General features: G+C 45.0%; 1 long non-coding RNA gene across 1 annotated transcript in view; it reads left to right on the top strand.

The window, feature by feature from the left end:
* Positions 1 to 8,228: 8,228 nt before the first annotated feature.
* The window catches only part of LOC147665851 (uncharacterized), a 63,379-nt gene continuing 49,218 nt past the window's right edge, over positions 8,229 to 22,389 (top strand). Inside the window, exons 1-2 of the long non-coding RNA XR_015304969.1 lie at positions 8,229 to 8,423; positions 9,479 to 9,703. This is a non-coding gene — a long non-coding RNA (uncharacterized LOC147665851). The remainder of the gene's footprint in view (positions 8,424 to 9,478; positions 9,704 to 22,389) is intronic.

The following is a 22,389-nucleotide window of genomic DNA, read 5'->3' as shown; positions in this document are numbered from 1 at the left end:
ATTTTGCTTACAGTCAGAGATTAGCCTTGCCGCCAGGTTGAGAACAGATTTAATCGGGGCAAGTTGGACTTTGGGGGTACCAGCAAGGGTGGCGTTGCCATGGTCAATTCTGGAAAGGACAAGTGATTGTACAACAGTTTTAAAGTCGTCAGCTGGAATAAAGGGTTTGATTTTTTTAAGGTGATGTAGAGTGAAGAGGGCACCTTTAGCCACGTTTTTAATATGAGGGATGAGATTGACATTTTAGTCGATGCTGATGCCGAGGGATTTGACAGAGTTGGAAGTGGTGAGAGAGCAGTTGAGTGCTTTGATATCAGTAATCCAGTGTTAGATGGGCAGAGAGTTGTTTTTGGGAGCTAATAGGATGATCTCAGTTTTTTGGGGGGATTTAGTTGGAGGTGGTTAAGATGAAACCAGGCTTGGATTTTAGTCAAGGCATCATTGAGATGTAAGATGTTGTTGTGGGATTTGATCTTATAATATAGTTAAGTGTCATCGGCATAGAGGTGTACACTGATTCTAGCTTGTTTGAGAATAAGGGTGAGGGGTTCCATGAAGAGGTTGAAAAGAGTTGGAGAGAGGATAGAGCCTTGTGGGACACCCAGTGAGACAGGTTGAGGTTTGGAGAGGCAACTGCTGAGTTTAATTTGTTGGGTTCTATTATTGAGATACGAGGTGAACCACTTGGGGACATTGCTGTTAAAACCGAAGCGGTCTTTGAGAGTTTTCAGTAGGGTGATATGATTAACAGTATCAAAGGCCGCGGAGAGGTCAAGAAGGATAAGGAGGGAGGATTTGCCTTTATCCAAAGAGCGATGGATGTCATCAGTAATGTTGAGCATTGCAGTTTCCGTGCTGCATCCCTTTCTGAAACCTGATTGGAAAACGTCAAGGAGATTGCATGTGTCGATGTGATTATCCAATTGTGACAGGACACATTTTTAAAGGGCTTTGGAAAGGAAGGGAAGGTTTGAGATAGGGCGCAGATTGTTTAAGTCATTACGGTCTGCTGCAGTGTTTTTGAGGATGGGGGTGATTTGACCTAGTTGGAGGGAAGCAGGAACACTACCTTTAGCAAAGGAGGAGTTGATAATGTTGGTCCACATAGCGGCAATGATGTGCTTACGTTCCTGAACCAAATGAGCTGGAAGAGGATCTTTAGTATGCGAGGATGGTTTGAGTTTGGTGATGATGTTGAGAACAGTCATTTCAGATATTGAACAAAATTCACTCCAAGAAGCATTGTTTTTTGGCTGGGGGTCAGTGGAGTTGATGTCATACTGGGGGAGAGAGAGGAGGGGTTGAGAGGGATCAGGAAAAGGGAGGGAAGTTGTCAAAAGTACCGTTGGAATGCTAGGGAGGAGGTTTTGGGTGAGGGGAGGGGGGTATGGGGGAGGTGTTGGCTGAGTGGAGGGGGATGGGGAGAAAGATAGCTCTATCTTATTGACTTTATTAGAAAAGAAGCTAGCAATTTCTTCACACCTCTCAACAGTGGCTAATAATTTTGGAGGGCCAGAGGTGGTTTGTTTTTTCACAATGTTAAAAAGTTCTCTGGGATGATTTCTAGCCTGGTCAAGTTGAGAACGAAGGAAGGAGGCTTTTTCGTTGAAGATGTGCTTTTTGTACTTGGCCCTGGCATTTCTGAGGAGTACCAAGTTAGAAGAGGAAGGTTGCTTCCTCCAAGCACGTTCAGACTGCCTGAGGGCATGTCTTTTGTTATTTAGGTCAGAATTGAACCAGGGTTCGGGTGGGATGTTTTTAGTGGTTTGAGTTTCGTTGGGGCAATTTGGTTAAAGCCTTCAAGGATAGAATGATTGTAATGATCAGTTAGGTTGGTGGTGCTATGGGAGAGAGGGGGGAGTAGTAATCGAGTTTTAATTGTAGATTCCAACTCGCCATGGGGAATGAGGTGAAGATTTCGGGTTTGTTTCATTTGTATGCTGCAGCGTGGGGTAGGACGAGTAATAGAGCTGTTCATGGTGAAAAGGATAAGGTGGTGGTCTGACCAGTCAACGGGAATGGTCTTGGAGAGGGAAGCCAGATCCTTGCTATTGATAATAGCATCAGGGTGGCACCCTTAGTGTGGGTTGGAGATTGGCAGAGTTGAGTCAAGTCACTAATGTCCAGAGTATCTTTAAAGAGGTTAACTGCAGGGTCCTCAGTTTTATTCCAATTGATATTATAGTCCCCTAGGAAGAGATTCCTGGAATTGGAGAGCGATACTTAAATAATGAGGTCAGACAGCTCCTCAGCAAAGGTGAGAGAGTTACCGGGGGGTTGGTAGATGGTATGTAGGCAGATAGTAGGGGAACCAGGAGTTGTAAGTCGGCGCTGAGGTATTCGAAGGTGGATTAGTCCTGTTGAAGGACCTGCGCAAGTTTGAATTCGTCTTTAAAGATTAGGGCAAGGCTTCCTCCTATTTTATCAATTCTATCTTTCCTAAGGATGGAGTATTCTGGAGGAGTGAGCATATCGAGGATAGAAGCGGAATGGGGGTTGAGTCATGTTTCAGTTAAGAATGCAATGTCGATGCTTTCGCTGAGAATGGTTTCAGCGATTTCCGTAGCGTGGCAAGAGGCAGATCGGCAGTTAATCAGCATGCAGATGAGGGATAAAGTGTTGATGTATTGAGTGGAGGGACATGGGAGGATAGACGTTAGGTGTTGCGGGGGCCTGGGTGACGAAGGGTAAAGGGGGTACCTGCTCATTCCCATGAGAACTGGGATGGCAGAGTGAAGGGAGGGGGGGTTCGCAGGAGAGATGGGGGTGGGAGGGTTTTGTAGAGATCCGTGAGGTCATGGGGGAAGGATGGCTAGGGAAGGGGGAGGGCCTAGTGGGCTGAAACATCAGTCATAGGGGGAGAGACAGGGGAGGTCGTGGTCATATTAATACCCAAGGACACTGGACAGGAAGCATGGTGAGGAGGGGAGATCGACGTTGAGGTGCAGGGGAGGAAGACTATGATAAGTTCAAGGGGGTCTGGTGAGGGCAGGTTGCTCTGATGGATGGGCAGGGCTAAGCGGAGTATTAGTGTTAGTAACTCTAGTAGGAGAGTTGATTGAGGGGGAAATAAGAGGCGCTTTGAGATGAGGCGCTTTGAAATTTTGCGAAGGGACTGTGGGGTAGGTGTGATCCGAAGAGTAGTTCCTGGAGAGGAGAGAGACGTCCTTTCTGAGGGAGGAGAGTTCTAAAACAAGGGTTGAGAGGTGTAGTTCAATATTAAGGAGTGATTGGGTAAGAAGTGAGGAATGTAGGTGGTCAATTGGATTCAGGAGGTGAGAAGAGTCAATATTGACTAGGAGAGGGTGACTGGCATAAGGGAGGGGGGAGCCTGGGGGGTGGAGGAGAAGGGAGTTACAGAGGGGGGAGGATTCAGAGAAGGGGGAGAGAAGTTGGGATCCTCTGGTTCTTATTGAGGAGGATGGGAACAGAGGAAGTCAGGATGGTTGAGGCATTGGGTTTGGGAGTGTTGGTTGGGACATGGGGAGGAGGGATAATATAGGAAGGTATAATGGGGATTACGGGATGTTCGGGGAAAATGGGAAGGTGTTAGTTGGCGAGGCAAAGGTGAGGTAGCGTGAGCCGTTAAGGGAGTATGTGGGGGAGTTACAAGAGGAGAGAGTGGATTATGTCCAACTGGGGGGCAATTTAGTACGGAAACAAGGAGGGTAGAGGAATTGAGTAGATCGTCAATCACTGGAAGGAGAGAATAGAGAGTAGGTTTGGGAGCCTGGAGGTGTTGAGGATGATCATAAAAGGTAGGAAATGAAGGAGAAGTATTCAGGGGCGATCACAGGAAGTGGGGCATACAATAGTGCCTATAGAATTAGGGGTTAGTGAGGACGCGAGAGTATGGGTATGAGGAACAGGAATTTTACATAGGCTAGAAAAGTCAGGGGGAAGGTGCAGTGGGGTCCCGGGGTGAGGGGGCATGGGAGAAGAAGGGAGTGGGGAAGATTGCAGAACAACAGTAGAAGATGGAGGAGGGTTTGGGAGGCATAGGGGGAAGTGGGCGAATCAGTAGAGGGGGCAGAAGGTGGAGAGGATGTTGTTGTTTGATATTGGGAGGTAGGGTTGCCATTACTGGTAAACGTATTGAGAGCTAGCAGAGTCAATTGTGGTTGAATATATACATCAGGGTTAGGGGAAGAGGTAGGGTAAATCAGTAAGAGGAGATAGGGGGCTTGGGAGTGTGGGGGTAGTAAGGTATCTAGGTGTTAAGGGGGTGGGAGGTAAGGGTTCAGGGTATGAATGGGATTTTGGGATAGTGCGCTGAAGTGGTGTTAAAAAATGTTGAAGTGTTTTTCCGATGCTTGAATGAGTATGTTTCCAGATTTTAATATAGAAATGTCTATTTCACCAGGAAAAGAGGAGGAGGGAGTGGTGGAGAGTTTCAGACCGTAAGGAATTTTGCGGGAATTAGTGATAGGGAGGTGTCGAAGAAATAAGCTTTTCCATTTAGATGGGCGTTTAGTGAAGAAGATGTAATTGGTAATTGTAGAGGAGGTAAGGCTATTGTAACTGTCGGCAAATGGAGTTTCTTGATGGAGAATAGGAAGTTTGTGTTTAAAGTTTTTCTTACCATGTTTGGAGAGATGGGGGGGGGGGGTAAAGGATGGACCATGAGTTAGGGCCAAGTTTAGAGATAGGTGATTCTAAAATCGTGGGAGTAAGTGTGAAGGGAGGCATGATGAGAAAAATAGTAAACAAGAGTAGAAACAAATAGAATAAACCACATACACAGTAAAAACCAGAATGTAAAGTGCGGGCTAGAAAAAGGGGGAGTAGAGTTGAGGTTAGCCAAAGCCGTTACATAGTAATATTTGAGGTGGAACAATCAACAGAGCATCATACAGGAGAGCAACGTAATCAAGAAGAGTAGTCAAGAAGAAAAAAATCACACAATAAACGTAAAATAAAAATGATATGAGTTACATAGAGAGAATAAACGCCAAAGAAATGGTGGGTGAGTAGCATAAATAACACAATAATATGGGTCACACAGTGTAAGCATACATATATAAGCAAAAGAAATAGGGGCAATTTCAGGTGCAGGATGGCATGAGATAGATTATACAATGAATAAAATCATGGGTTGTTAAAAATTAATTTGAAGTAAAGTTGGAGAAAGTGTATTAACTATAATGAGTAATATTAGTGGTGGGGATGGTAAATTTAGGAGCATAAGGCGTAGGATTAAGAAAGTAACTAGTGACAATAAAGGAACGGGCTAGTTAGTAGACTCAGAGAGATAGTTAAGAGTAGGGAGGGGAGAATGTCCTTGTAAGATGGCCACCAGTGTAGAGTAGAGTGGAGAGTTCTATTTTTATTTTCATGCCACGTGGAGCTACAACAACAACAACATCAGGGGGCCTTCAGGGGGACAAAATGGAGACTCGATATAACCCATAGTGAGCATAATATAACAAAATGGACGTCCGGGAAAAGTTCTATCTCCCTCCCATGGCTCGGCCAAGGTTCAGACAACATCATAAAAAATAAGTATTCCTACTGGTGGGGATAGTATATAGTACAATTTTGTCAGAGACAAGCAAGTTTCAATTAATGTCATACAAAATTCGGGCTTATGGGTCTCCCCCTCAGTGACCCCTTCACCATGACAGGCAGAGCACACATATATTAGTAGCAGAGGTGCACCTGAGAAACAGACAGGCATCAAGTTCCTCAGCTACCTCAAGATAAACAGACATTCAGTGTTCAAGGAGTTAACCGTCTCAAAACTGCTTCAATGTCCCAGCGCTGCCGGTAACAAATAGAGAGAGGATTAATCCTGCAGATTTATCAGGGAAACAGGAAACAAGTGGGTGTCTGGCCTCAGATCCCCCACCGCGGGGGCGCTAGAGAACCGAAAGCTTGTCACTCATGAAGCGGCCCCTCGTCGCCAAGGAGGAGGAGGGGGGTCTCGCCAGTTCAGCACCAAGACTCCCTGTCTCGAAGGCCCCCAGGAAAGACGGAGCTAGGGGAGGACGCAAGAGCCCCGTGCGCCACGATGCAAAGGGGGCTCCCCTTCGGATCATCACCTTCGAAAAGCAGCAGATCAGCAGCCAGTCAGAGTAGGACCGTGGACACGGTCGGTGGTAGGGGCAGTGTGAGGATCAGTCAGCCCGCTCCGACTCGGCTAGGATTCCCCACCGCGAGGACACCAGAAACCAGCGTCACGAGGCAACCCAGGATGCAATCTCCTCGTGACAACCTGGCCCTCCTGGGCCCAACAGCCCAGCCATCCCGGGCCTAACAAAGGAAGGGGGGTCAAATCACCCAGGTGCCCAGGCCCACCGACTCACAGCTCAATGCTCCGCGGGAAGACGGAGGCAGGGGAGGTTACCCGGGTCCGACGAGTCGCGTAGCAGGGCGCTTGTCTCCAGCTCCTCCGCCGCTAGGGAAGCCACCAGGATCGCCTGCTTCTCAATCGTCAGAGAGCAGGCATGGGACAGGCGGAGGGGAGAGCAGCCTCACAATCCGCAACGCAACCAAAGCGCCAGAGTAAATGCCCCCAGCAATGCCGCGCACCTCTAACGGCAACCGAGACAAAGGACTGGGCCCCACCAAGGGCAGCAGCGCTGAGCCTCAGACCCGGGACAAGGACAGTCCTCCGGGCCTCTGAAAATTGACAGCTTGGCACTCAGCAGCGACCATCAGAGCAAGCCGGACTCCCAGCACCTCCCAGACCTGGGACATGTGACAAGGACGGTCCCCGGGCCCTCGGAAATCGACAGCGGGTGGCATAGCAGCAACCAACGGAGCAAGCAAGACTCCTAGCACCCCTCCACACGCCAGCAGAGGACCGCAGCCACGCAAGCCACGAGACAGCAGAGCAGCAACGTCAAGGTGACCAGCAGGCATCAGGCAAATAGCAGTGGATTAATCTTTCTTTTTTCCTTCGTGGTTGTGATGGGGCTTAGCTGAAATCCGTTGGTTTCACAGTGTAAAGGAGGTGAATCCAGTTTGAGTCAAGTCGATCTGGGAACTGGATGGGTAGGCTAAGGTAGGGATTTTCACAGTATAGTGATCCCGAGCCCCGGATCTTCTTTGTAGAGCTCCCATTCGACGACCATCACAGAATGCATGTGATGTATATGAAGATATATGCAATATATTTGTTTTATTGTATATTAAACAACAAAAAGAAAACCCAATAAAGTTTGTTTAAAACAAAAAGTCCATTCTGATCCTTGTGTATACCAATAGGTACACTTGTGCGAGTCTATGTGCAATAATCTTAATTAAAATGTTATAGTGGAAATTGAGTAAGCTTATAAGATGATATGAATTCACATCATCCTCTAGTTTACCTTTTTAGGTCTCGAACTAGGCAGCGCATGCGCTGCCTCGTCGGAGAGATGCTGCATACAGTACAGTGGGGAAAGCTACGCCCACTTTCCGGCTATCTTTTTAATTGGCCGAAATTGTAAATACTGCATTCTCATTGGTGTTCGGCAAGTTAGTCCCGCCTCCTCATGCCATGACATCATTTTATCCCTCCCTGGCTAGCAGACCCTTTACTTTCAAAACACTTCTGTTCTCCTGACCCCTTCCCTACCGCAGTTCGTCTCTTCTCTGCCCACAACCCCGACCATCCACTACCGTTCCTGTCTTCTTGTACAACTGTAGTTTTGTTTACAATGCAATAGGGCTGCATAAATACGAGTCCTATTGCATTTGTAAATGTTTGTCTTCTCCTCTCGTTGGCTGACTGGATTTGCACTCTTTTTTGCCTGACCTGTCCAGTCCCTCATTCACACTGCTGCTCCGTTACCGGAAGCGGAAACATAGAGGCTGTAATACAAATGCCATCCTGCTTTAACGACAGCAGGCAGGAGCTTGCAGCGCTCTCCATTACCAGGACCTCAAGGGCGGCTGCATTTGGGCACGCTCCCAGCCACCTAAACCTCGCAGGGTGCGGGGCCCACAACCGTACTGGGAGTTTGTGCTCAAGTTTAAACAAACACACACCGAGCAGGGCAAGGTCTGGGGTCTGAGAGGCACCCGGGTATCTTACATGCATGTGTGTCCTGAGAGGTGCACAAAAAGGTAACTGCAGGCACCACTGTTACAGTTCTGAAGCTAAATGTGACCGGTAACTGCGGTTCCAGGAAAGCTGCACCCTCTGACACAGAGGGAGAAAGCGGGAGGGGCTGCTTTCCCCGCTTGCGAGCAGTGCCCTCGCTGCTAAGGGAGGAAGTCGCAGTGTGAGTGAAAAAAACGGCAGACTAACCAGTGGATGCGGAAACCAACGGGGGAATGCTGCCAACAGGGAGACATAAATACGGCCATCACCCACTGAGAGAGAGAGTGGAAAGGCAGGTTGCTCCCAGGGCCAGAGGAGCAGTCTCACGGCAAGGAGCAGACGCAGGTGTGCAGCAGGGTAGTAAAATGCAAAGCCTCTTTAACATATAGCAGGTGTGTGTACATCCTCGTGCTTGCTGTGCACCTTCTTCCACAGGGTCTAAATTAGAGGGTCTGGGTGATGTAATACTGTATGCAGTCTAGTTGGTGGGTGGAGCTAGAGGGACAGAGGAAGAGGAGGGGCAGCGGCAGTAAAGGGTTAGATAGAGTAGGGACGGGGAACAGTGAAGAATAAGAATAAAGAGCTCGTAAATACCAACCGTGTCTAGCGTCCTTATTAGTAGCACGACGCGTCTGGTCAGACAGGAGAGGCTTAACTTAACCCCAATTCTACCTTATTGTTTTGCTCATCAGGCTTTTCGATGGGATTGAGGGCGCGGGCACAGTGTTTCAGGGTGCAGACGTATTTTAAAGATCTCATCATAACAAACAGGTTTCAAGGTACGAACATCAACTATGACTATCCGAATGTTATTGTAGTGGTTGTGCCTCTCATACGTCTTACCGTCGTCCAGGTAACTCGAGTGGGACAAAATGCTCCTAAACTTTGTCTCACGGTCCCTTGCAACTGTCACAGTTTTTCGTCAGCACTACTTGAGAACTGTCCTTGTCTCGGTCTCTGGCTCTACCCTCTTGCCTGCCCCATTTATAAGGTTTAACATGATGCTGGCATTTCTAGTGGGGGTTATTTTGGTTCTACATGTCTCATCGGTGTCATTGAAAGGGCCCACACGTCTGCTGGGGATGTTCTGTGATCCGGTACCGTTTGTGGACTAGTTAAGGCTACATATACTTTTTTGGGGAACCACATTATCGGTTCCATTTCAATGTGGTTACCGTGGAAGACACACATATTATCTCTTGAGTTTACTTATCTTTCGGGCAGATGTGAGTGCGTGGAGAAACCCGAACCATTTTACTTTATCTATAAAAACTGCATACATCCATCCCAAATGATTCTGTGTGAGGTGGAAGAAACACTGTCCCATGAGCTAAACTGAGATTGAGCGGGGCTTTTATTACTGTGCTGGTAGAACACTGCTCACATTAGGTGCTCATGTCTTAGTTTTTACAAAATATGTTTTATATGCTCAGAGGGCTTCCTTTACAGACCTCCCTGGCTCAGGTGGTTGCTGGGAGCCTGGTACTGTCACTTGTTAACAGATCTGTTTATGTTCACAGGGGAAGAGTGCGACAGATCTGTTTATGTGCACAGGGGAAGAGTGCGACCTACACTGCACGTGTAAACAGTGCCTGCAAGCCTGGGACCGGAAAGGATGAGGATTAAAGGCCGCATCAGGGAGGGGTGAGGGTGAATTGCTCAGCAGAGGAAGGGGTGAGTATAGAGGCTACCGTGCTGCCAGTGAGGTGAGAGGAAGTCTGTATGCTGGGGTGAGGCTAGGATTCAGTTTGTACATCACTCTAGAACTCCACGGCGCTCAGTACACAGTTTTCCTTGTGACCAACGTACCTTTTTAAAAATGTCTTTATTTACTTTTTAATACAGCGCAAACCTGTCTTCAAGGAGCAGCTTAGGTCCTTACAGAGAATGTTTAAGTTGCGCAAGGAACAGCTCTTACAAAAGAGGAGTTGTACACACCAGAGTGATTTACAACAACTTTATTTTCGATGCATTAGGCCTTTTAGCAATCCTTATTTCCAGTTTGAAGACGTATTGATCATTGTTTCCGTAGAAGTATTCAAGTTTTGATCTATGAAGAGAGCGGGATTCGGACCCAACAGTAGATGTGGCGTCACTAGGGTTGATGTCACCCGGTGCGGGTAACTCATGGTGTCACCCCCTCACGACTTACCGCATGGGCTCGAGTCTCGGCAATGACGCTGAACATCCTGTGATTATACGCAAATAACGTAATTTCCCCGTGCCTAACAAAAAATGAATGTGTCCCCATGTAATGCAACTGGTGCTATGTAAAGCACTCTGATACACGATTCGGGTCAAGTTCATGCTATATACGACTCTGCATGATATCCGATTCGGGTCAAGTTTGCGCTATATAAAACTTTGTAAAATAAAAAAATAACATGTAATATTACTTAACCCATAGTCTGTTGGCTTCCACCACCCGCCCCCCTGCTCATATCTGTGCAAGCCTGTACTGGGTCTAACTCGTGAATGCACAGTACCATAGCTGCCAAGGTTTCCGATTGCTAATGTGTGACATTTTCATAATTGCAGTTTAATAATGAGTGACATTCAACGACAATGAGTGACACTTTCTCGCAAGCAAAATCAAGCAATGAAGAAGTGCTAAACATATAAATAACAGACATTACACACATTTCGGCAACGAAAAACTCAGATCTTAAAACTGCTGTAAAGTGGTAGAAATGGAAGGCCACTAACCTAGTAAAAAGCAATAGCTCACAGATAAGGCTCATAAAATACAGTTTTGTGAACGTGTGATTCATGTTCTTTCTTTCCTTCCTTCTCCCCTTTTATCCTATTTCTTGCTTTTTACCTCCTTCCTATTGTCTCATTTCCCATTTTCCTCTCTAGTAAACTTTTTCTTCCTCTTTCCTCACTCAAAAGGTAACAGTGGTCAAACGGGTTAGCCATGTGGCATCATTTGGGATCAAAGCGTGCATGATGTTACTTCCACTACCCCAGATGTTTGGACTGACACTTTATAAAACTTCCTATGTATGCTAATAGCACCAAAAGGCCTTATTGATCCAGAGCCCCTGTGCAGGCGTCCCTGGAGGGCGAAAGGGCGCCGTAAGCTGCCATCGACCCGGGCTGACTTTAGCACCCCGTTCGGGACACAAGCACAGCTGTCCACGTGCAGCTATTAATGTATAATTGGTCTAGTTACTGCCAGACAAGGTGATCAGGAAGGTGCAGCTAAACCTGCTCGAGCAATGTACTGTAAAAAAAAAACGTCTCTGGAGCGTCCAGTCAAGGAAGCACTTTCCTGGCTTCATTCATTAATTGTATTGCCCCTTTTCTGCAGTCTTGGCCACGGTGCCCTGCCCCACTTTAAGTACAGATAGGTCAGTTGCCCCGCTGCCTGCACCCTCCGACCGCTGGTGTGTGAAAGCTTCCGCCTGCTATAGCATACGCTCTAATTATATTTTGCAAGGTACAGGTGATGGCGATTGTGCATTTAAACTTGTAGCGCAGCAAATAAAACAAAATGCTGCACAACCATTCAACGTGCCCCAAACAGCCTCCACTTTGGTGTAATATCGGCGAAAACACCGTCCTGTGCACAAGACCTAGCAAGGCCTGCAGGCAGCCAAAGTAAACTAAAGCAGAAACCACTGACCCGCACAGGTACCCGCCTCTCGGAACTCCGGCAGTGCCGGCCGGGGTAATACCGTGCAATCAGCACAGCGCGACTACCCTTCAGCCCCCTAAGCACAGTTATTCGACTGGAGTCTTGTCTTGGAATATTTGTTGGACAGTCTCCTTCCCTGGCATTTGCAATTCGGGGCGGCGGTGACTCGGCAGCGCCCGAGGCCACTCAGGTGCCATTCTCAGCAGCGTAAACAGATTGGTGTCACCCCATGATGGGGTGACACCCGGTGCGGTCAGCACCCCCCTAGTGACGCCGCTGCCCCCAGGCTAATGTGCTGCATAGATAAATTAATCTAAGGTCCCAAAGGCGAGACCGATTGCATTGCTATAAGTGGGATGAAAAAAATGGGAACCATGAAAGGAAACGGGGCATATATAATTAAGGATATGACTTAAACTTGAACACTAACGTTTGCTTAGATCGCCACCCTGCCCACACAGTTGCATTGAACAACAACTGCAGCTGGCATACGTGACCATTGCTCCGTGCCTTTGCAGAGAGGCCAAGGGTTGGATTACCACGTAATCTGCCACCATTTTTTCCTACTGATAGGCATTGAGAGAAACTTGCACTGCCTTCAGCCACAAATTAATTGTGGCCCCATAGAAACACCTGGATGAAACTCAGATCAAATTATGCACTAGGGAACAGTTATATGCTGCCTAAAAAAGTAAAACAACCTGAAAAAAAAAGTAACATAACCTCCTAGAAAAAGCAAACACTTGAGTGATGCAAGATTAAGTAAAGCATGTGAAAAATAAGCAGGAACAACATGATTACATAAACGTTGTGTTGCTGTCTGTTCAGAAATCGATCAAAGTTTTACAGGGGGGGTTAAGAACATGAACACAGGGCCCAAAAGGGACACATTCAATGTCAAAGGCCGTTGGAAATAGGACCCTTTTAGAAGTGCTCCTGCAGAAGGAAAGCGGCAGACGCCAGCAAAACGCATATTTGCACACCTTATTTTAACGTTATCCAATGTGGCTCATAAGTGGCTCCCTTTTGCAGACTGTATTTTAGAATTAAAGAATGGTCCACTGGAAAGGACAGTGGCCTAGCGGTCTAAGCCACAGAATTAAGGCTCCTGTCTCTCCGGAGGCATGGGTTCGAGTCCCAATGCTGCCAGTTATCTTTAGTCTATTGCAATGTCCTATCCTATTTTGTTGATGTTTAGGACCATTTTTATTTTAAAAATATTCGGATCTGATCTCTTCATCAGGAAGGATGCTTCTCTACATTCGCACCGCCCAGGAACCTGTATTTAATGGCAATATTTTAAACATGGATCAGAGGAAAGGCAAAATGAGGAGTGTGACAACAACCTAGGCACCTGGGCTACTGGTTTTCAAATAGATACTAAGCGATAAACTCGGGCAGTTGCCACATAGCTCATGAGTGTTATTATTGCCAATTCGAAAAGAAGGACTGAATGACGAATTCTGTCAATCAAGGCAGGGGGGTCCAGTGGCACAGGCATCTCCATCTTTATCATATGAAAAGGTATTGTAAATAGCAGGTAAAATAATGTCTTGTTTAAAAAGTTATGCATCTCTAACCTGAATTTAAGCCATGACATGCGTCAGAGCTGCTTCACACACTTTTATATGCCCCATAGCACTTAGGATTTTAAGCCAGCTCACCAACCTGAGCCCCCTTCACCTCCAACCCTCCGTTGCATCTCTAACCTGATCTTAAGCCATGATGTGCGGCTTAGATGCTTCACACACTTTTAAATGCCCCATAGCAGTCAGGACTTTACGTGTATATTCAACACATTGCTTCTCCTCAAGCCAGGGGCACTCATCTTTAATTGACAAGCGAGTTCATGCTATATGCAACACCTTCAGACAGTGCTGGCTTTTTAACAACAATAGGTTGCATTCTGTGATTTCTAGTATTGCTTTTAGTATTGTTATAAATGGTCTAAAATCGCAAAGAGCGTTTAATGCATTTGTGAGCCTTTAACTCAGTTGATTGAATTTCCTACTTTGGGTTCATAAAGCCAGAGTAGGTTTTACCAGATTATATTACTGTTTTATTCGTTTTGCCGTTTTCTTATTTTCGTTATTATGGGCCTTCATGTGAAATTATTGGTTGTGTCTCTAAAATACAAGTCAACTTGTATCTCTGCTTTTACATCGACAGACGTACGTCAATATCTTACTTTAGAGATTAACTTATGTTTGAGGTGTGGTAATATTATTTTTTAAATGCTGCACATGGGTAAATGACATTGTCATTTACAACGCCAATAGCTCACAAATCCGTGACTGATTGCATTGCAAATGCTTGTTTAAGAAACTCACCACCGCAGATTCAATACATGAGTCAGGCGTTTCACACCCTTCCAGAATATATTATATAGGTCAACTACAAACATACTCAGTTGGGGCGCGAACAGCTTATGCATTACAGCAGGAATCCCATCAGTCCCACAAGCTTTTCCCGTGGGAGATCCCTTCACCGCCTGAGCGACTTCTGTTAAAGTAATTGGATGGATCAATGTGTCACCCACTCTGCTGTTATTGTACGAATGTTTAGCCCTCCTAACCATCTTTCAACCATCTCACTCGGTGAATTTTGTAAGATCGAATAAAGTCTTGCATAATGGTTGAGAAATAAATCCGCTATTTCTTGTGGATGACATACCATTTTGGCCGAGATGGAGTAAAAAATCAGCTTAACAGAATTTGCATTAGATTTCTGCCTCGTTGCCTATATCTTCATTCTCCTCGTATCTTTTCTGAAGGACTCAGGGGCATATTATCAAGGCGGGCGAAATGAAATTATCGCAGCTTTATCGGCCGTTTTCGGAAGCTAAGCGGCAATAATTTCATCACCCTCTTAGCAAGCTGTCGCTAACATCAGTTAGCGACAGCTTTTAGGTGATAGCGAGCGGTTTGGGGCCCGCTTTGCATGTCAGCGATATTTATCGCTAATGACATTCAAAGTGGGCGTACCCAACCGTTAGCGACTAAAAACAGTAGCTAACATCGCTATCGCCTATTATCAACGCAGGCGTAGCGATGGACATATTCGCGATAAGCGCGAATTTCTCCAAAATCTAACGCCTGCTCATACCAGTTCTTAGCCTTTATATCCAATGGGAGGTGGATATTATGGCTAAGACCCTATTGGCGTTAATGCGTGAATATCGCTGTATTCTCAGCGATATTCACGCCTTTCGCCGCTATCCCCGGATATTTTATCTCTTTAGAGATAAACATTGCGAATAGCACGTTATCTCTGCGATAATATCCGGTGATGCTTGGCGATTAAAAAAAACCTCGCTAAGCCCATTTAGCGATAAATATCGCTAGTTGTTGGTAATATGCCCCTCAATTATGATTTATTATCTCTCTGAAAGTAAAGTGATCCTGCAGAATGTATTTAGGTTTGGCCAGATCAAGCTTGGCCTCTCTCGTAGGAGACATTAGCTAACTTGCTGTTCCCTGATTAAGTGCTGATTGTAGTTGCTACATTTCATTTTTTTCCCACCACCTCACATTAGACTGAAAGGCTATCACCTCTTCCCTAACAAAGGCTTTTCAGAGTGCCCCATACCATAAACACAGAGGCCATACCTATATTACGTTCTAAAAATTCTTCTAACTTTAGGTGCATTTGACATATCTGTTGTTAATTAGAAATTAAAGATTTATCGAAAGTCCATCTTGTCCGATCATGTTGCTGATCAGAAAGAGTAGACTTATTGTAATGACGGTGCGATCTGAGAAAGGGTTTGCTATTATTTCCGATTTAACTCTTAAAAGAAAAAATTCAATTGCGAGAGGATGAATAAAATCTTTATGAATAGCCGGTATACATCTCATCCATCAAATGGTCACTCCGCCGGTAATCTATCAATGCGAAATCCTGCATCAGAATATGTACCCCAAGAGGAATCGACAGTCGGATCAGTGAGGATATTAAAATCACCTCCCATTGCAATGAGATCAGCCTCATTCCTTGCAAAATTATAAAGAGACTGCAGAGCCTCATGGGAATCTTCTATAGGATCATAAAAACTCACAAGGTTTATCAGCTGGAAAAAAATCCTCATTTGAACCCAAATCCATCTCTTACTTAAATCCCTATGGACTTTTACTATTTCACATTGAACATCTTTTACCACCAGAATGACAACTCCCCTGATGGCAGAATTCGATGAAGCATAAATATCATATTGAATATAACCAGAAACTTTCTCCGGAGGAGCCACCTTTTTTATAATGTGTTTCTTGTAAAAAATTATAATCTCTTGAAGCAATTTAAACCACTGAAGCGTTGCGGCTTGCTTTATTCTATTATGGAAGCCATTGACGTTACATGAAATAATTTTCAACTGTCAGGGGCCATAGATAAAACAGAAAAAAGTTAAACCACACTTTTGCATGAAGATAAGCCCACTAACCTAGCTGTGCTGCTGCCTTTTTAAAGTTGTTTCCCTTCCCACATCCCCCTTCCCTCATGCCCCCCAACTCAACTCCCCATCCCCTCCCACTCCTCCCACCAAGCAGTGCATCCCAGTGAGCCCTCCCCGTCCCATGTTCCCAAATGGAGCCTTCCTGCCTCCTCACCCTCCCAACCTACCCTTTGGCAAGTGCCTTGGAGTGGCATCCGGAAGCCATCCTCCGGGGTAGCCCCCATTCTGAAAACACACAAAGCGTAGGCAGAGAATTGCTCAACCCCCTATATCCATAGCATAGTATCTAGCATTCTCTCTATATGCCCATGTCTAGCACTGTGTCCTCACCACCGATTGAGTGAGAACATCATTTCCTCTGTTGTGGAAGTTCAGTGGCTTGCTCAATTGATCCCACAACATGAAATTGGCTCTCTACCAGAACCTTTAGCTTAGATGGTTGCACCAGGCTGACTTGAATCTCTTGCTTCTTAAGGGGTTCAATCGTCAGATTAAATTCTTGCCAATGGCGGACTGCAATACCAGACATGTCCGAAAAGATGTTGAAGTGCCCCTTATCCATCATCTGAAATCCCTTTGATCTTATTCTTCTCTTTTACCCGAAAATCCCCAAGGTTAACTAGAAATGCATGGAAATCCTGCATTCGGGGACTGAACAAAGGGGACTCGATGAGCCCGCACAATGGAAAGATCTTCCAGCTTAGCAGAGCTGTCTGGAAGAACATATTGATGGATCAAATTCAAAATGAAGTAGATTAGGTCCTGACCAACTTCGCATCCTTCTGGAATCCTTATGAAGTTCAGATTTGAGTGCCTAGATCTATTTTGTAGTTCCTCCAGCTTCATCTGCAACTCACACTCTTCTCGTTTTGATTGAGCTATATGGGATTCCGAATAATTTCGAAAATCCTCTAAGCAGGATGTACGTTGTTCTGCTTGCGATAATCTGGAATTGATTTGGAGTAAGCTCTGATTAATATTGCTTCGCTCAGTCTAGTTATCAAGGAGCCCAATTTCGTGGGCACTTCTCATCTGCCTTCACTCTTCCAGAATCTGTTGAAACAAGGCCCCTAGCTGGGTGTCCTCTACTGATACTCCTGGAGCACTATTTGACAACGCTGTTCGAGAGCGCAGCACTGACAACACCCGCTAAAGAAGCGACACATCCTAGCCACCCATCGCATTGTGTGCCTTAATCTTCTTGCAAGATTGATCATTATATTTATCGATATGAAGGCCTGAGATCATCAACTCTTTTCTACTTCCCTCTGGTTCCTTTAGAAAAGAGTTTGCCTTGCCCCCCTCCCCGTGGATGGTGGACAAAATGTATTTGAGCCAAACAGAGGGTATGGAGGTTTTTCAGGAATGTTCTACAGGTCCTGAGCCGCCCTGGGACTAAGGCTGCTTGTCATATCTTGGGCTGAACTAGGAGTCATGCAATTGAGAGAGTCTTTTAGCACAGCAGAGGCCGCTCTGTCCGAGGGAACCATCCCTTCTGGTGATAGTACATCATAGAAACCAGCAGACCATTTATCCTCATGAGTTTCTAGAGTGCCCTGTGAATCCTGTATTTCAACAAAGAGTCCGGCTCAACTTGAGCCATTATTACGGTAGCTCACCTTCTTTGTGCTTGACTGATGCAGAGGTGCCTTTATATCATTTATCAAATCAACAGTCTTTCAATTGCCATTCATCAAGAGGTTTCTGGCGGGCTTTCGACATTTTGTCCAATTTAGTTTTCGTAGGAGTGCATCCTCACCCAGCTGTTTTATGCAGGGGGCTGCCTATTGAAATTCCCTGAGATAGCAGTAGTGACCTGCTCTAGTGACTGTTTTAGTTGCTTTGTTACCAGCCACTCCCCGAGGGCTGGCTTACACCCCACACCCATCCAGCACAGGCGTCACTGGACATGTGACCCTGCCAATAAAAGGGGCCGGGTGCATGTGCTCGGGCCAGTTCTACCATCCAAGTACTGTGTCTGTGTGTATTCATTATGCGTGCATGAGAGCCTAGATCCCTGCACCATTACAATAGCCACCCGCGAGGGAACACCCACTGCCCCTTGCCAACTGCCCCTGCTTGAACACTGACCACTCACCTCTCAGTATCAATTTTCGACGTTCTTTAGTCTCAGACAGCCAAGCCTTTGCCCCTGACCTTAGAGGTTCTACCAGTTCTCTGCCTCGGGTGCCGTCAGACACCATTCTCTGCAACTCGGCGGCTTTCCTAGAAGCAACTCCTTAGACGGGGAGAATGATGGGAGCACCCAATGAGAATGGGAGTGACATGGGCTTCACATGAACATCTCTTTGAAACCTATTGATAAAATCATGTCAATCAGCTATGGAGCAGTAAAAATATAACAAAAGCATATGTATTCACCTTTAGAAACATACATTTATTTATACTAATGGTAACATTACAGCAAATACACGCTGGCAGGTTGTTCAGGCGAGTTACATATTCTGCTGGCAGATGGTGTTAGCTGCAGGTCATGGGTTTGAAGGATAATTTAACATTTCATTCTTCCATAATTCGAGTGCAATAGGGTACCAAAGAGTAACGCCTATTATTGACTGCACGAAAAGTTGCAAAACATGCATCATAAAGCCCTGTGGTTTATTATAATAAAAATTGCAGCCCACGTATAAAAATTGCAGCTTAAACATGGATTTTATAAAATACAAATTTCCATTTAAATTTGAATAGTATGACTTGACAACTCTGTAACTATATACACAATAAAACGTTCTTATATTCATCTTGGGAATATATGCATTTGGTTGTGTGGCTTTTATTTTAGGGATTTACCATCTCACTTGAGAAGCAAGCATGCTATTGTCTGGCGCTCAGGTGCCAGAGGCATCCTTACTCTAAATCTTTGCACGGTCACTCTGCCCCCTTCTGGGGCTGACTTCAGGACCTGTTTTGGTGAGACCCAATGAAGTTGAAGGTTACCCAATCCATACCTGGTTGTCACTTATGCCAGCAGGGAATAAAAACAAAGCAATGCTGTGCGGCCCAATTACAACTTGTGCTAATGTGAGGTGACCAGATTTTCAGGACAACAAAACAAAACAGTCATTGACATGAAAATAGGGCTAAATGTTGACATGGCACTGACCAGCGCCAACATTTAGTACTATTTTCACCCTGGCTAAAGTGCTAAAGTTGGGTTTCAGGACATCAGGCAAAGGACAAGGCTCACAACAGTCTGCCCATATTGACCAAAACTGATTGGACAAATTCCACTATTAAGCTACTCCAGTAGCATCAATAATAAAATCGGCTTGACCCACCGACAACTGCGGTGAGTCTCAGTCTTGAGGAGATGGAACAAGTAGCTTCACTTCTCCTTAGATTGAACTACACTGGAAATGCTAGAGGTCAGTTCTGCATTAACTCAGAACACACATCTCATGTTAGATCTTATTTTACTCATTCAGCTAAGTTGTCTCCTTCACACATTCCTATGACAGATGATTGCTTTAGCTACACTAATAATTTAGACACTTTAACCATGCCATTGACAAATATTACTGAAGACAGTAATACACTGAAAAATACATTTGCTTCATCTGATGTTACATCCGCAAAATAAGATGGACATTAGAATCCCGCAGCACTCCATTGTTTTCAAGCTCCCAACATTCCAATGTTCTATTAACTGTTCTATCCCAGAACAAGTTGCTATCTCTCAGATTGTTGTTCGATTGGTCGTAGCTTAATACTTTGATAACACTGGCAAAGAAGGTGCCACCCTTAATGTGGACTGGGCATCCAAACTTGAAATCCTGGGCTACTGGACAAGTTGCATGTTTTATGATAAAGACAATAAGTCCTCATCTACAGCATTGACCCCGGAGATGACAGCAATGTAGGTAGCAGTTCATGCATTAATCATATGTGTTGTTAGCTTTACCTTATCGCTCAAAATGTAGCTTCATAAGTCTGAGGCTCTGCTTGTTTCCCCTTCAAGAGTTTGGTGCAAGATGGAATGCCAACGACGATGCACAATGCGGCAGATTGTGTGGCTATCAGCTAGGATCTCTTGACCAACTCATCTGTCTCTTTGTCCTGCACTGGCGAACTAGGCGACAGTGTAATCTGAAACCTTTCTTTATTTCTAAAGAAATGAAATAGGGCAATGAAGCAGTTGTCCCATGTAGGGAAACAACACTTAAAAGGCAACTTTTACAACGCACTACCTTTACAACGAAACTTTTACACCGCAACATCCATTACAACGCATGCCATTACAATGCAACCATTACAACGCATGTCACTACAACGCATACCACTACAACGCATGTCATTACAACGCAGTCATTACAATGCATACCATTACAACGCATACCTACACTATCCAATACTTACCCTACTGTTGCACCCCCTGGAGTTAGAATAGTCATTTTTACCCCTACACTATCCAACACTTACCCTACTGTTGCACCCCCCTGGAGTTAGAATAGTAATTTTTACCCCTACACTATCCAATACTTACCATACATGCAATGTAATAGTATGCATTGTAATGGTATGCGTTGTAAATGTAGTATGCGTTGTAGTGGAATGCGTTGTAAAGGTAGTTTCAAAGAATTCGTTGTAATGGCATGCGTTGTAATGGAATGCCTTGTAATGGATGTTGCGGTGTAAAAAATGCGTTGTAAAGGTATGCGTTGTAAAAGTATGCGTTGTAACGACATACATCCCACATGTATGATAGGAAACTATCCAGAATTGAATGGGTGCTTTCAGAGGTTTGTGTGTTTTAACAGTGTTTATTTGTTAATAAAAGTCTGTATCATATTCAATGGTCAATCTGATTGATTGATGGGTTCACGTTTTTGTGACTAACCTTATTCTTTTAGCTTCTGTCTTTTTAAGGCCTTTGCAAGTGACTATTTGTTTTACATATGGTATTGTATCTGAATCTCTCACACAGACGAAAAGGGGGAGAGGGTCAACTACTCCACAACCCCAACCCTCTAATTGTAACCTTAACACACCAAGAGGGGTAAAGAAGAAAAAGACCTAGACAAAGCATGCGGGGGCACACACAGTGTTAGTAAAACTGCCCTCACTCACAAACAAGCATGTGTGTGACATGCTTCATCATCGGGTCTGCTTACAAAACACCCTGGCGTGTGTGTGAGTGAGGGCAGTTTTACTAACACTGTGTGTGCCCCCGTATGCTTTGTCTAGGTCTTTTTCCTCTCTACCCCTCTTGGTGTGTTATTGTATCTGAATAGCCACACAAACAAAAAATGTTACTGTTAAAAAAAAGTGTGAGTGACAGAGAGTGCCTGTGTTTGAGGCTGTAGTCAGGACCCAGAATGTGTGATAAGGTCTAAAGGGCCAGAAAGTGCCTCTAAGTCAGTGACTTAGGGGCAAGAGGGTTTTCCCGATTGGTTTAGGGGTGTTAGGACCCATTAAATGGACTACGATGGTGCTCTTAGGTTTCTTAATATATCAGAGTAAGAAGTTAGGAAAGAAACCACCGAAGTGAGAAGACAGAAATTCTAGAATGGAAAGAATTAAAGAATATCAAATACGGTCAATGCTTCAAAAAAAGTTAGTAACACGGATATTTTAGAAAGATAAATGAAACTAAGGGAATTAGAAACAGCGAGAAGTGATGTTCCTCTGAAATGACCAGAAAATAGCTAGAAGGAAGAGCTGGTAGAGCGATTTACAGTCTTACATACAATATTCATTGTTAACATGTTCTAGAGATTCAATGAGATAGGGACAAAAGGAAGATAACATGCATTAGTAGGGGCATTTCCGTCACGTTGATGGGCCACAAAACCACATAGACGCTGAGGCTGTAGGCATAAAACTGGGGGATTTGAAATGATAGCAAAAAGAAGCTTATTGTGAACCTTGAATGAGCAGACAAGATGAGAAGAGCAAATGAGAGTTTGCAATCGCTGCCCACTTCAGACTTCAGGCCTAAGTACTGGATGCTTGGTAGGGTTCGGTACACTCACTTCATCACTGAGTGGGTAGAGGTTTTTACACAGGGCCCCGGACCACTCTTGATGTGTAAGAAGTTGTTAGTTCAAATCACAATGGGAAAAGGAGGCAGCCAGTCCATTGGAGGTGCTAGACATCAATGTGCTGGAGACAAAGGACTGCAGAATAACTTGACACTCCCCTTCCATTCAGCTAAGTACTGCTTACATATCAATTGTGTTTTCCTTACAAAGCCTTCGGTATACTAAGTGGCAATGTTTGTGGAGACAAAATATGAAAATGCGGCCCACT

The sequence above is a fragment of the Lissotriton vulgaris genome, unplaced genomic scaffold, assembly GCF_964263255.1.
Source record: "Lissotriton vulgaris unplaced genomic scaffold, aLisVul1.2 SCAFFOLD_1063, whole genome shotgun sequence".
NCBI classification, from domain to species: domain Eukaryota; kingdom Metazoa; phylum Chordata; class Amphibia; order Caudata; family Salamandridae; genus Lissotriton; species Lissotriton vulgaris.
This window is presented reverse-complemented; position numbering and strand designations above follow the sequence as displayed.